We start from the raw sequence: 13774 nt of genomic DNA, 5'->3' as shown, positions 1-13774 counted from the left end.
AACCCCGAGACCAAGTTACGTGCTCTAACAACGAAGCCAGCCAGGTGCCCCAATAAATGCCGTTTATTAAAATGTAAAGCTCTTGATCCATTTTCTTACTCATATCCAGAAGTCCTAGATTTTCAGGGACAGTCCAGATATGAAGCAATCCGATTTACAAATCAGTACCCAAATTAGGATTTCCAATTTGAGGTTTGCCTTTCATTTATCAGTTGTTTGTATCTTTAAGATAAATTAACACCACGTGGGGGAGATAAAGAGCCAGAGGAACATGATAAGAGGGACAGGTTAGAAGAACTAGTAGTCTGAGCCAGTGATCTTCAAACTTTTATTCTCTTATCCCCAAAAGAATTGATCAGAATGAACTTTGCATCATAACGTAAATACATTTAAAATTGAAATTGTTAGGGTCATTCTTTTAAATTTACCTAATGGGATATAAATATCTGAGAGGTTTGTTTTTTTTTTTTTTAAGATTCTATTTATTTGATACAGAGAGAGGGAGGGAGCACAGTCAGGGGGAGCTGCAGAGGGAGAGGGAGAAGCAGGCTCCCCGCTGAGCTACATCCCATGGGTGGGGCTACAACCCACATCTGGCTCCCTGCTCAGCGGGGAGCCTGCTTCCCACGACCCCGGATCATGACTTAAGCTAAAGGCAGATGCTTAATCAACTGAGCCACTCAGGTGCCCCTAAATATCTGAGAGATTTGATGGCCACAGTGTTCACCAGCCCCCAAGGAGCCCTCAGCGGTCCCTGCTTCAGTCCCCCAATAACACATTGGACAAAGGGTTGGTCCATATGGTCAACAGCATACAGCAGAAGTGACGGTATTTCACTTCCAAAATTGTAAGAGACTATCATCCATCTGCCGTGCTCTCTTTCTTACTTGCTCTCTCTTAGGTTACTCAGTGGAACATGCAGGAAGCCTACAGAGGCCCACAGCCAGCAACGGAGACTTACTGCAGACTGTAAGAGTGAGCTTGGAAATGAACTCTCCTGCCCTAGGTGAGCTTTGAAGTGACTGCAGTCCCCCAGCCCAGCAGCTGGACAGCAAATTCCAGAGACCCTGAGCCAGGACCACCCAACTAAGCCATTCCCTCATTCCCGACCCTTAGAAACTGTGGGAGAGAATAAATGTTTTAAGTTCCTAAGTTAGGAACTAAGTTAGAAAGTCATCTGCTTTAAAAAATACAGCCTGGGCACCTGGTTGGCTCAGTCCATAGAGTATGCAACTCTTGATCTCAGCGTCCTGAGTTCAAGTCCCAAGTTGGGCATAGCACCTACTTAAAAAAAAAAAAAAAAAAAACCTTAAGCAGGTTGACTGGATCCTAGTTTCCTCTTTTTCTTTTTTCCTTGCCTTTTGTTTGTTTGTTTTTGTTTTTTATTTATTTATTTATTTATTAGAGAGGCAGAGACACAGGCAGAGGGAGAAGCAGGCTCCACGCAGGGAGCCCAACATGGGACTCGATCCCAGATCTCCAGGATCAGGCCCTGGGCTGAAGGCGGGGCTAAACCACTGAGCCACCTGGGCTGCCCCGCCTTGTTTTGTTTTTATTAGGGAACAACATCTTGTGCTGCTTGTGGATCAATTTTATTAGTTTCAATTTATTCATTAGTTATTCATAAATTATCATTAGTTATAATTTATCCACTTTTATAGTTGTTTATATAGAGAAACTAGTCAGGTAATAGTCACATCAAAGAGGAAGTCCCAGTTAATAGTGCTTTGAAGTTAGCTTTTTTTTTTTTAATTTTTAAGAAGATTTTATTTATTTGAGAGAGAGAACGCAAGAGGCAGGAAAGGGCAAGGAGGGGCAGAGGGAGAAGCAGGCTCCCTGCTCAGTCTCAGATGTGGGACTTGATCCCAGACTCCTGGGATCTTGACCTGAGCCAAAGGCAACGCTTCACCAACAGAGCCACCCAGGTGCCCCTGAACTTAGCATTTTAAAATAAGGTAAAATGTAGTTCAGATAATGATAAGTCTTTTGAAAAATACAAGAAGTTATAAGATGTCCCAGCTATAGTACTCTTACATGAATTAAAAAGTTTAAATCTGAGGCCACCTGGGTTGCTCAGTCAGTTAAGCATCTGCTTTCCCCACCAATGAACTTCAGTTTGTTTCCTATGATTAAGAGCCTTTTATGGTTTTCTCCCTCTCTGATTTCGTTTTATTTTTTAACTCTTGTTTTATTTTTTCCTCTCTTGGAAACTAGAGTTCTTGGTAGATGATTACATCCAAGATTTTAGTTCAGAAATTGTAACTTATTTCAGATTCTTTTAGAAAGAAAATTGAAAAATATATCATGCATAGAGCATAATATTTGAGGATCCTGAACAATAAACAAATGATTCTTTTGTAAATTATTTAATGGGCAAGACAATAACCAGGTCTAATTGGAACTGGAATAATATTTCCTCCCAAGTTCAAAAAGAGAAGGAAACAAGCCATTTCATTTTTTTTTTTTTTTGGAAACAAGCCATTTCATTTAAAATATTTCAAGGAGATTCATTTCTAAAAATTTTTAGTAACCATTTCTCTCTCTCTCTTTCTCTCTCACACACACACACATACACACACACATTTTTTATGCCTTTTTCTTATCAGGCATCTTTATCAGAGGATTATTTGCAGCAACTCACTGGACATCGTGAGCAGAGGAATCATACCTCCTTATATTATATGCCATAGAAAATATGGAGCTGTGTTAGTTCTTTCTGTTCTTTGATCCTTTCTCTCTCCCTTGAGATCTCAGAGTAATTGAACCACATGAATAACTGAATATAGAGAGTAGATTGGATAAAGAGAAAAAATGGTAACTCGTGCTGGTTTGAAATTACTTCAGGTCTAAAGTGGCCATAAGTCATCACTCTTGGGTTGACAGGCCCCAGAGAGGAGGCCATCACCAATTACCCTCTGGTTCTACAGTGGCCAGCGACCTTAATTGAAAACCTGTTCTATTTAGCACCTTTCAGAAAAACAGACTCAGTTGTTGAATGTTTAAGATCTGGAAATTCTACTAGTATTTTAAGAATAATATCCCCAAAGGCAATGAAATCAGTATTTTGAAGACCTATCCACACTGTCCTGTTCATTGCAGCATTATGTACAATAGCCCAGATAGGGAAACAAGGCCAAGTATTCAGAGAGATGGATGATTAAAGAAAATGTAGTATAGACATACAATGGAATATTATTCAGCCCTAAAAATGGAATTCCTGCTATTTCCAACATGAATGAAACTGGAGGACATTATTATAAGTGAAATAAATCAGACACAGAAAGACAAATACTGTACATGTATAAAGTCACTCAGAGGGATCCCTGGGTGGTGCAGCGGTTTGGCGCCTGCCTTTGACCCAGGGCGCGATCCTGGAGACCCAGGATTGAATCCCACGTCGGGTTCCCGGTGCATGGAGCCTGCTTCTCCCTCTGCCTATGTCTCTGCCTCTCTCTCTCTCTCTCTCTCTCTGTATGACTATCATAAATAAATAAAAATTTAAAAAAAGTCACTCAGATGTGTAATTTTTAAAAAGGCAAATTCAGGTGATTGCCAGGGGCTGGGAGAGGACGGGTGGGAATGGGATATGCTGATCAAAGGCACACACTTTCAGGTTTGGTTTTGTTTTTTAAGATTTATTGAGAGAGAGCGAGACCATATGAGCAGGAGGAGGGACAGAGAAGGAGAGCGAGACTCAAGCAGACTCCCTTCTGAGCATGGAGCCTGACAGGGGCTTCTCTCAGGACCCTGAGATCATGACCTAAGCCAAATCAAGAGCCAGACACTCAACCAACTGAGCCACCCAGGTTCCCCCAAACTTACACTTTGAAAATGAGTAAGTTCTAGGGATCTAACATAGAGTATAATGACTATAGTTAACAATACTGTGTTGTATCTTAAAATTTGCTAAGAGTAAATCTTCTCATTACACACACACAAAAATGGTAACCATGTGAGTAGTAGATGTGTCATGTAGCTTGATTGCAGAAGTCATCTCACAATGTATAGGTAGGTATATCAAATCATCATGTTGCACATCTTAAATACAATTTTTATTTGTCAATTATACCTCAGTAAAGCTGGGGGGGGGGGAGTGATACCAAAGAGACCCACATCATACATTTTCCCTCAAAGGACTTCTATCTCAAAACATGGAAGGTACATAGAAACAAAAACACACACAATGTGATATTGGCCTGAAAAAACAGAACTGGACACATGGATTTTTTTTCATATTTTTTAAAATAGAGTTTTCATTTTGGAATTATTTTAGATTTATAGAGAAGTTCCAAAGTTCAAACACAGTTCCCACATACTCATCATCTGGCTTCCCCTAATGTCCACATCTTGCATAAAAGTGAACATCAGCTTTTACGATTTTTAAGGTAATGTGTCTTTTATGGCCCTTCAAAATAGTGATAAAACACACACATAACATAAAAGTTACCATTGGTGACATTCAGTACATTCACGGTGTTTGTACAACCATCACCACTATCTGGTTCCAGAACATTTTAATCACCTCAGAGAGTAATTCCACACCCACAGTCACTCTGTTACCCCCTCCCAGCCCCTAGCAAGCACTAATTGGATCACACAGTTTGGCCACTAATATTCCTTTTCTGTTCCCCAGTCCAAGTCAGGATACCACCCTATATCTAGTTACATTAATTTTTTTTTTTTTTTTAAGTAATCTCAAACTTTCAAACTAACGACCCTGAGATCAAGAGTCCTATGCTTTTCCAACTGAGCCAGGCAGGTGCCCCAGTTACATTCACTTTTTAACTCTTTAGGTTTCATAAACTATTTCTAAGTATTTCATTCTGTAGAGAAGCCCTAGTTAATTTGCTTACTTGGTATTTAAGGAAATCGTCCAGCATGATCCCTCACTACCTCCCCCTCTCTTCTGCTTCTGAAGTGACTTTCTTGTGTCTGCTTGCTCTCCACCAACACCTCTTCTTGTCTGGGTAGGACTAGCTAAATGTCTTCTTCTCGTGGCATGTTTCTTGCTTCTCTCATCATCCATGTGTTATTTCTCTTTTCTTTCTTTCTTTCTTTCTTTCTTTCTTTCTTTCTTTCTTTCTTTCTTTCTTTCTTTCTTTCTTTCTTTTTTTTTTTTTTTTGTAGGATCTATGTCCAGCATGGAGCCCAACATAGAACTTGAGCTCATGACCCTGAGATCAAGACCTGAGCTGAGATCAAGAGTTAGTCACTTAACTGACTGACCCACCCAGGTGCCCATATCATCTATTTGTTTTACCTTGCCTTGTTGCCTACTTGGTATCTTACTTTTCTCCACCAGAGCAAAAGCTCCTAAGGCAGGGGTACCCTGCTCCCTTTCAGAGCAAGTTATAATGCTGTGCATAAGGAAGTCAACAGTATTGATTAAATAATATAAGCTATCTGACATACAGCCAGATATCTCATAATTTCCCCATTTTCATCAAATTAGACATTTTAATGCTTGTAGTGGGTAGAACTATCTCCTCCCAAAAAGATAGGTTCAAGTCCTAACCCCTAGTATTTACAGATCTAGCCTTATCTGAAAATAACATCTTTGCCGATGTAATCAAGCTGAGATGAGGTCATGCATTCCTAAATCCAATGACTAGTGTTCATGTGAAAGAGAAGCCCCTCACGCACATGCACATACATGCACACACCATGTAATGACAAGAGAGGCAAATGGAGTAGCGACAACTGGCTGGCTCAGAGAGTGGAGCATGTGGCTCTTGATCTTGGGGTCATGAGCTTGAACCCCATGTTGGGCACAGAGCTTACTTTAAAAAAAAAAAAAAAAAAAGTAATGCAGCCAGAAGCCAAGAACCAAGGGTTGCCCACGACTTGCCAGAAGCCAGGAAGAGACAGGTAAGGATTCTCTTCCAGAGCCTTCAGAGGGAAAATGGCTCTGCCAACACCTTCATTTTGGACTTCTGGCCTACAGGACCCTGAGAGAATAAATTTCTGTTGCTTTGAGCCACCCAGTGTATGATCGTTTGTTACACAGACCTCAGGGACTAATCCTGGCTGATGGCACACGGGGGTGGGGGGTGGGGGGTGGGGATTGGGTGGGGGGTGTGTGTTTGTGTGTGTGTCCTCCCCTTTTGCCTTTTCTTCTGAAATTCCTCTTGCTCAGAACATATTTCTAGCTATCAAAAACCTAACCACCTTTCAGGGGCCAACTTAAGATACTGTGTCAATTCCAGGTCTCCTTGACCATTTTTCAGTACTTTCCACCTTTCGAAGATTCCACAGTAACTGAAAAAGTGTAGGCAGAGAGCAGTTAATCAGGAGAGTTTATTTAGGAGACTGTTTTTTAGTGGACACAAAGCATCTACCAAGCCATGAGAATTAGCTCCCTAATCCAAACCCAACTAAATGAAGTTTTCATGCAGTTCATAAGTTCCAACATTATTCAATATTCTCCCCAGGTTCTTTTAACTACTATGCCATTTCCAATCACGGCAGCCCTCCTAGCAAAGGAGGCAGAAGGGCCAACGTTGTCTTGTCCAGGAGCTATGTCTCACCCTTTGTTTTCCATAATTGATGCTTTACCTCCAAGTTTCTGTTCTTTGAAGATTTCATTGTGGCTTAGAAAGGAGGGTATGGACTTTGCAACCACACAGTCTGGGCTTGGACACTCGGCAATTACTTTTGACAAGTTAAAACAGGGAGGTACGGGGTGCCTGGGTGGCTCAGTTAAGTGTCTGCCTTGAGCTCAGGTCATGATCCTGGGGTCCTGAGATGGAGCCAGACATCGAGCTCTCTACTCATTAGGGATTATTCTTCTCCCTCTCCCTCTCCTGCATGCGTTCTCTCTCTCACTCTCTTTCTCTCAAATAAATAAAAATCTTAAAACAAACAAACAAACAAACAGGAAGTAAAGAGAACCAGCCTTATAGGGTTTAGAGGCTGGTGTTGTCCAGTAGAGAGATGGGAAAATAACTGTAGCATTTGAAAGCAATTTGTTGGAGCAACAGCATGATCAAAGGAAAAACAAAGCCATACATTAAAAAAAAAATACACTATGCAAATATTTAGTCTTTCAAAGCCCTTTTGACAGAGGATGATGATGTCAAGTAGCCTGCAGAGAAGAGAATAAATTTGCATTGTTTTCTACTCTTCCCGATCTTCAAAATTTTAATATGAAAGCTCTTGTGATTTAATCATTATTGTTCAATTGATCCCATTCTAAGAAGCCCTGAAGCCAGGTCACATGGTAGATATGGACCCAAGCCCTTGCTTCTATTCCCAGTTGGGGGAAAGCTGTCCTTGTCCTGGGCCCCACATGCCGTTCCGAGAAAATGTGTTTATCAGGTTCCATGTAAGGAATCTTAGTTCATGAATCTGTTCCCAGAAAATAAAATAACTGGCTAATAGTCTTGAATGATCTGTTCTTTGCTTTTGGGCAAGTTCCAGTTTATTCTTGCTTGAGGGTGAACAATAAAATCCACAAGAAACTTCCATGTTTTTTTACCTAACCTGGTAATTTAACCTCCTCACCCACTTTCCAAAGCTAAGAGGTAGTCGTGTGCCTGGCCTCCCGCCCCTTCTCTCCCCCTGGCCTGCCTGCTGGTAGAGTGTTCATGAGTCATAAAATAACCAGGAGACTGAGAGAAAAGCAGCAAAGCTGGAGGTAAGTAGGCCCTGAATGAAAAGTGTCAGGATCTTAGGGGAGTGCTTTTTACACCTTTAAAATAGCTCAGTGATTTTCCATGAACGTGTTGGCTCAGGGTTGGAGGAGTGGCGCCCATCCACAGCTGGTTCTCAATAAAAGTTTATTAAGAAACAAATTTAGGCTTGGAAAGTCCTGGCTGATTAGGAATGAGTCTATTCTTTTTTTTTTTTTTTTTTTTTTTTTTAAGATTCTTATTTATTCATTTAAGAGAGCAAGTGTGCAAGAGCAGGAGGAGGAGCAGAGAGAGGAGAGGCAGACTCTCCGTTTGGTGGGGAGCCTGATGCGGAGCTTGATGCCAGGACCCTGAGATCATGGCCTAAGCCGAAGTCAGATGCTTAAATAACTGAGCCACCTAGGCGCCCAAGTCTCTCCTTTTTATACAAAAACAGATTTTTTACCCATAATTTGGCTTAGGAGAAAGAAGTCACAGAGCTGGAGTATCTGTGCTGCACTCCTTGCTCTTAGGCGGTATCACTCAATGTTGCAGCCCATGTGAATGGCCCTACTGAGTTGGGCAATGGGCAGTAGGCAATGCACACAGCTGACCATGGCACTGCTGCAGGGAACCAAGAGGCCAGACTCTAGGATCTTGATCAATGAGATCTGCTTATAAAAACATTAGAATCTAGACAACAGAAAGAAGCACTCTTGCTTCCATGCTGTTCAGATTACATGACCACCAGTGAGAACTGTTGGTCTAGTGGTGCCTCTCTCCAGTGTGGGAATTCCTGAATTCTGATCTACATGGTCACCGTGCAGTCCTGTGCTTTGCTTCTGAGGGACAGGTCACACGGAAAAGCCAGAACATAACAGAGTTGTGGGGATGGGGTGGGGAACATCACCATTTCTCTATTGGCTGATCTGAAGCCATGTAGACCAGATACATAAATTGATGCTGCATTACAACACTGGATCCTATACAGCCCTCGATACTTCATCAGTATGACCATCTAGCTATGTATTATTTACACCCTGCCTTGTTCTAGAAATAATTTCAAAGCAGACATCCGTTAAAAATTCTAGGTAGGGGTTCTTGGGTGGCTTAGTCAGTTGAGCACCCATCCGACTCTTGATTTTGACTCAGGTCATGGTCTTAGGGTCTTGGGATGGAGTCCCGTGTTGGGCTCCACGCTCAGTGGAGTCTGCTTCAGGATTCTCTCCCCCTCTGCCCTTCCCCCTTAAAACAAATAAATCTTACAAAAAAAAAAAAAAAGATTCTATCTTTCCCTCTATTTAAAACAAAACAAGAAACAAACCCCACTCTAGGTAGTGGGGCATCTGGCTGGCTCAGTTGGTAGAGCATGCAACTCTTAATTTCTTGATCTCGGGGTTGTTCCAGCCTCATGTTGTGTGGGATTACTTTTAAAAACAAAACAAAACACAAATCTCCAGTTAGTGACATAGACGTGATTTTTAAATAGTAAAGGGAATGTGGTTGTCATCTAGTCCAGTGATGTTTTCAAGCCCCGGCCCCCTTTTAAGGATAGTTTTTACTTTTAGCTGTAGCACTCTATCCATCAAAGGAATCTTTTGCAGAAACAATGCAGCAATCTATTTTATATACATCAGAGCCTTCGGGTTTAAAATACTTGTGAAACATCTTCATTGAATCTGTAAGCCTTCCTGAAGTTTCCAGAAGGAGGTTCAGTGATCTTAAAGCCCCCAGCAAATTAATAACAGGAATGATAGCCCAGGCCTCTGATCTACAGTCCAGGGTTCTGTTGCCTAAACAGTGGTTTACTCTTTAGACAACTCCTAAAACTGGGCCCCAGCTGAGGATAGGCTAGTTCCGGATTGCCAACTGATGGATAAGGTGTGCGGTCCAACAGTTGGTAGTAACAGGAATGTCCACACAGTACAATATACGCAAAAAGAGCAGCTGGAAGGCCAATTATTCACCAGTTGTCACATCTGATGCCTTAGTAACAGGCCCAAGTTGAGTGCTTAATGCAAACTTCAAATAAGTTTTGGGAGACTTGAGAGGGTACAATATTCTCTTTACACAGGAGCTTTTCATTACCTTTTCATAGGTTTTCATTAGCTTTACTTCAATGAAGCAAGGTTTTGTTCTTAAATATTTTATTCATGAGAGACAGAGAGAGAGAGAGAGAGAGAGAGAGAGAGAGGCAGAGACACAAATAGAGGGTGAAGCAAGCTCCCTGCGGGGAACCTGATGTGGGACTCCATCCCAGGACCCCAGGATCACGATTTGAGCCGAAGGCAGGCACTCAACCCTGAAACAAGGTTTTACAGGAGGACTAGGAATTTGCTAGGCAGAAAGGGAAAGGAAGGACATTCTAGACATAGGGAACAGCATGGATAAAGATCCATAAGCAAGTGGCACACAGTACAGCTATCGATTTCTTGCCAGAAAAGCTGAACTTGAACCCAAGAAAGCCTCTTGAGCTAATTTCCACTTATAGGAGATATGGGTGGGGGATAAGGAAACTAGCTAAGTAAAATCACAAGGAAGCAAGAGACAAATCTAAAATGGGAGATATTCTGGGGCGTCTGGGTGGCTCAGGTTAACTGTCTGCCTTCGGCTCAGGTCGTGATCCTATCCTGGGGTCTTGGGATTGAGCCCCATGTCAGGCTCCCTGCTCAGGGGGTCTCGAAGTAAATAAAATCTTTTAAAAAATAAAATGAGAGACATTCTAAAGGAACCTATCCTGCTTCTGCAGCAAGCCAACACCCTCATCCAAAAAAGAGACATGCTCTAGAGTAAGAGATGTGAAGCACCGCAAACAAATGTAGTATGTGGTCCTTTTCTGAATCCAGATTCCAACAAACTCACTAAAAATATGCTTTTGAGACAACTGGGGGGGTGGAGGGAAGAGACAACTGGGGAAGCACGACTACCATGAACTAAATAGATGATGCCAAAGAATGAACGTGATTTTTGTTAGGTGTGAAAATGGATGTGATAATGAAATATGCTGTATTTCTTGAGATATACCCTGAATCATGTAGTAGTAAAAAAAAATACAGAATGCCTGCTGTTTGCTTTAATCTTCAGCAAATAATATTTTTTAACAAAGAATTAAAATAAAATGATATAGTGGCATGAAACACAGTACATTATGGAGACAACTATCAGATTCCTACTACTGCCTGAACCAGGCCCTTGTTGGTTTGTTCATCTGGCAAAATGCCTGGCATACCATAATCAAGTATTTATTGCATGCAAGATACATAAATTATTTCATCTAATCCTCTAACAATCCTTTGAAGCATTATCCCTGTTTTACATATGAGGTGACTTGCCCAAGGTCACAAGATTCAAATCCAGAGCCATCTGACTTCACCTTTATAACAAACACCTGTAGAATCTGGCGGAAGTTCAGGAACTCTACTGGGCAAGTGGCAAAACAAATTCTAGCCAGCATCCTGTAATATTGAGATCAGCCTACTTTTCCACACTCCTGCAGGCTGCACTCATGTCCCATGCCCAAACTCAAGACATTTCTGCCAGTGTACTGCACACATTCCACTCACAGATGAGATCTATTGAGCCACAACATGCAACAGGCATTGTGTTTTCGTGTTTGGTGTCCCAGGTGTTCACTAAACACGTCCCCTCAGACCATACACCTGAGAGGTGAAGCCAGCCATTTTAGATAGTCAAATCCTTAAAAAAATAAAATAAAATAAATTTATTTATTCATGAGACACACACAGAGAGAGGCAAAGACATAGGCAGAGGGAGAAGCAGGCTCCATGAGGGAGCCCGATGTGGGACTTGATCACCCCCCCCCCCCCAGCCAAAGGCAGATGCTCAACCACTGAGCCACCCAGGTGTCCCAGATTGCCAATTCCTATTGCCAAACACAGTACTGAAAACACTATCCTCATTATTTTGATCTATTAGAGACTTAAACAAAACTTGCAGAGCTCACTTCAGGTTATCTGTCCCCTTACAGGAAGCACTTGTGATCCAGCCTGAAGTTGCTTTCTGATCCTTTCACTATAGCCCCGCACCTCAAAAGCAAATGAAATACGTAAACACAGTAAATACCTATGTATTAGTTCTATTAGATCCCTGCATGGAGCCTGCTTCTCCCTCTAGGTCTCTGTCCCTCTCTCTGGGTCTCTCATGAATAAGTAAAATCTTAAAAAATAAAAATAAGAGAAGCAGGAGAGATCAAAGTGCTCTACCACCTAACAGGAGTACTGGGCCCTCAGTTTGCTCCTGGAGACACGAAGAACCAGGTCAGCTCACACGATGCCCTCACAGGTTTCTGGCTTCCTGCCCACTGCCGAGACACCTCCTTGGCTTCCTGCCTCAGCTTGGCACTAACCTCCCATCAACACGGATCTCCCACTAACACCGAATGCAGATCTCTGGCCACATACCCAGCAGCCAGATCCCCGGCTTTCTTACCTAAGGCCTTAAGGATCAAGTCTACTAACTTATTCCTCTCAGCATCTTGTCAAATCATGAAATCTGCTTGGTCAGGACAAGAGTAAAGCTGTATTTTTACTTTTAATACAAAACTGTTGACACAGAATGATGACTGAGGGCCTAGGCAGTTATCTAGAGTCTTTGGTGCTCTTCTGCATATACAACCCAATTTCAGTTGCTGAAAGGAAAACCGTCACACTGATGAGCTTCAAGGGAACACAAATCTCAAGTGTCCTGCTCCTCCCAGAATTCTTTTTTATTCCCCTGCCATGAAACTCACCTGATCTTTACTTTAGCATTAATTATTCATGCTTCCTTAAAGCAGTGGTTCAGAATTACCAAGTCCTGACCAGCACCAGCACCACTTTGGAATCTGTTACAAGTGCACATTATTTTTGGGCACTACTCTACACCTACAGAACCAAACACTGTTTCAACAGGTCTTCTCAGTACTCCGTACTCCTGAAGCCTGCTAAAGTTGGTAATTATGGCCTGGAGGCACCATCAATCACTTACTAGTTAACTCTTGAGAAACTAAGGCAATTCTCAGCACTTACTCTCTGGGTCTTGATTTTTCTTATTTTAACACAATGACCTTCCTCCATTTTATTCCATCAGAGAATGCTAATTAGAAGCAAAACTATTGCTTCATTTTTTTTTTAAACTTCGCATTCCCAAGTTACACTGTCATTTTCTTTTTGTGTCTATGTCCTTGAAAATCTAGGGCAATAGGTCTGTTCAAAGTGTGGTTGATTTTATCCACAAAATTGTTTTCACTTTATTAGATCTCTCCAATTCTGAAATTAGGCTTCTTTCCCACGTAAGTGTTCCACATACATATTTTCCACAATCTTTTACCCTTGGAAATAAACACATAGGCTCACAGGCAGAACAGGTGTCTACCTTTCATAGGTAAGAAAACTGAAGCCGAGAGAGATTAAGCCTACACCTGGAATGTGGCAGAGCTGCAAGTTCTAGTATCGTATCCTTGGCTCACAGCAGGCACTCGATAGGGAATGAATGAACAAACAAATGAATGTCTAAGTTAGACCTTTTGACTTCCAGGCTGCTACTCTCTCCACTTAGGTCTCACTGTCTCTCATGTTACGCAATCCTGGGAACAGACCAGCCTAGTTTGGAAGAGTTAACAATCTGGTCCCATTTGTTGTCCTAGCTCTCAAGTAGTCGTGTTGTCAGCAATCAGAGAACACAAGTCTTCAGAGATCTTTGTGGTGAATCCTCCAAGGTTCTTACCACTTTCCAAGATAGCTGAAAGAATACCATGCGTCAAGGACAATGGCTGGAACACAGGGCCTTCTCTCAAGACCCTCAGGTCTAGGATGAAGAAACAGCACTAAGTCCAGATGGGTGAACTGGTGATATCAGCTGAAAACAAGAAACAAGAGGTTTGGTCTCTGCCAGGGGCCTGAGTTATTCAAGTCAGACGGTATGGAATGAACGGCAGGTATTTTTACACTAAATGCCAACTTCCAGTATACACATCCACACATATGCAGAAATGAGGTTAACCCGAGCCACATTCAGTGGGCTTAACTCCTCTACATCTCTGTAGTGGAAAGGAAAACAGACTGCCCTAAGTTAAATTTTAGTTGGCTTTAAACAAACCTCTTCTAGTTTTCACCAATGACATGTAGGAAACAACAGCAGGCTGTCAGAAAGAAAAATGATTTTTG

The sequence above is a fragment of the Vulpes lagopus genome, chromosome 5 (genome assembly GCF_018345385.1).
Source record: "Vulpes lagopus strain Blue_001 chromosome 5, ASM1834538v1, whole genome shotgun sequence".
Classification (NCBI taxonomy): domain Eukaryota; kingdom Metazoa; phylum Chordata; class Mammalia; order Carnivora; family Canidae; genus Vulpes; species Vulpes lagopus.
The sequence above is the reverse complement of the archived record's forward strand: the minus strand, read 5'-3'. Positions refer to the sequence as shown.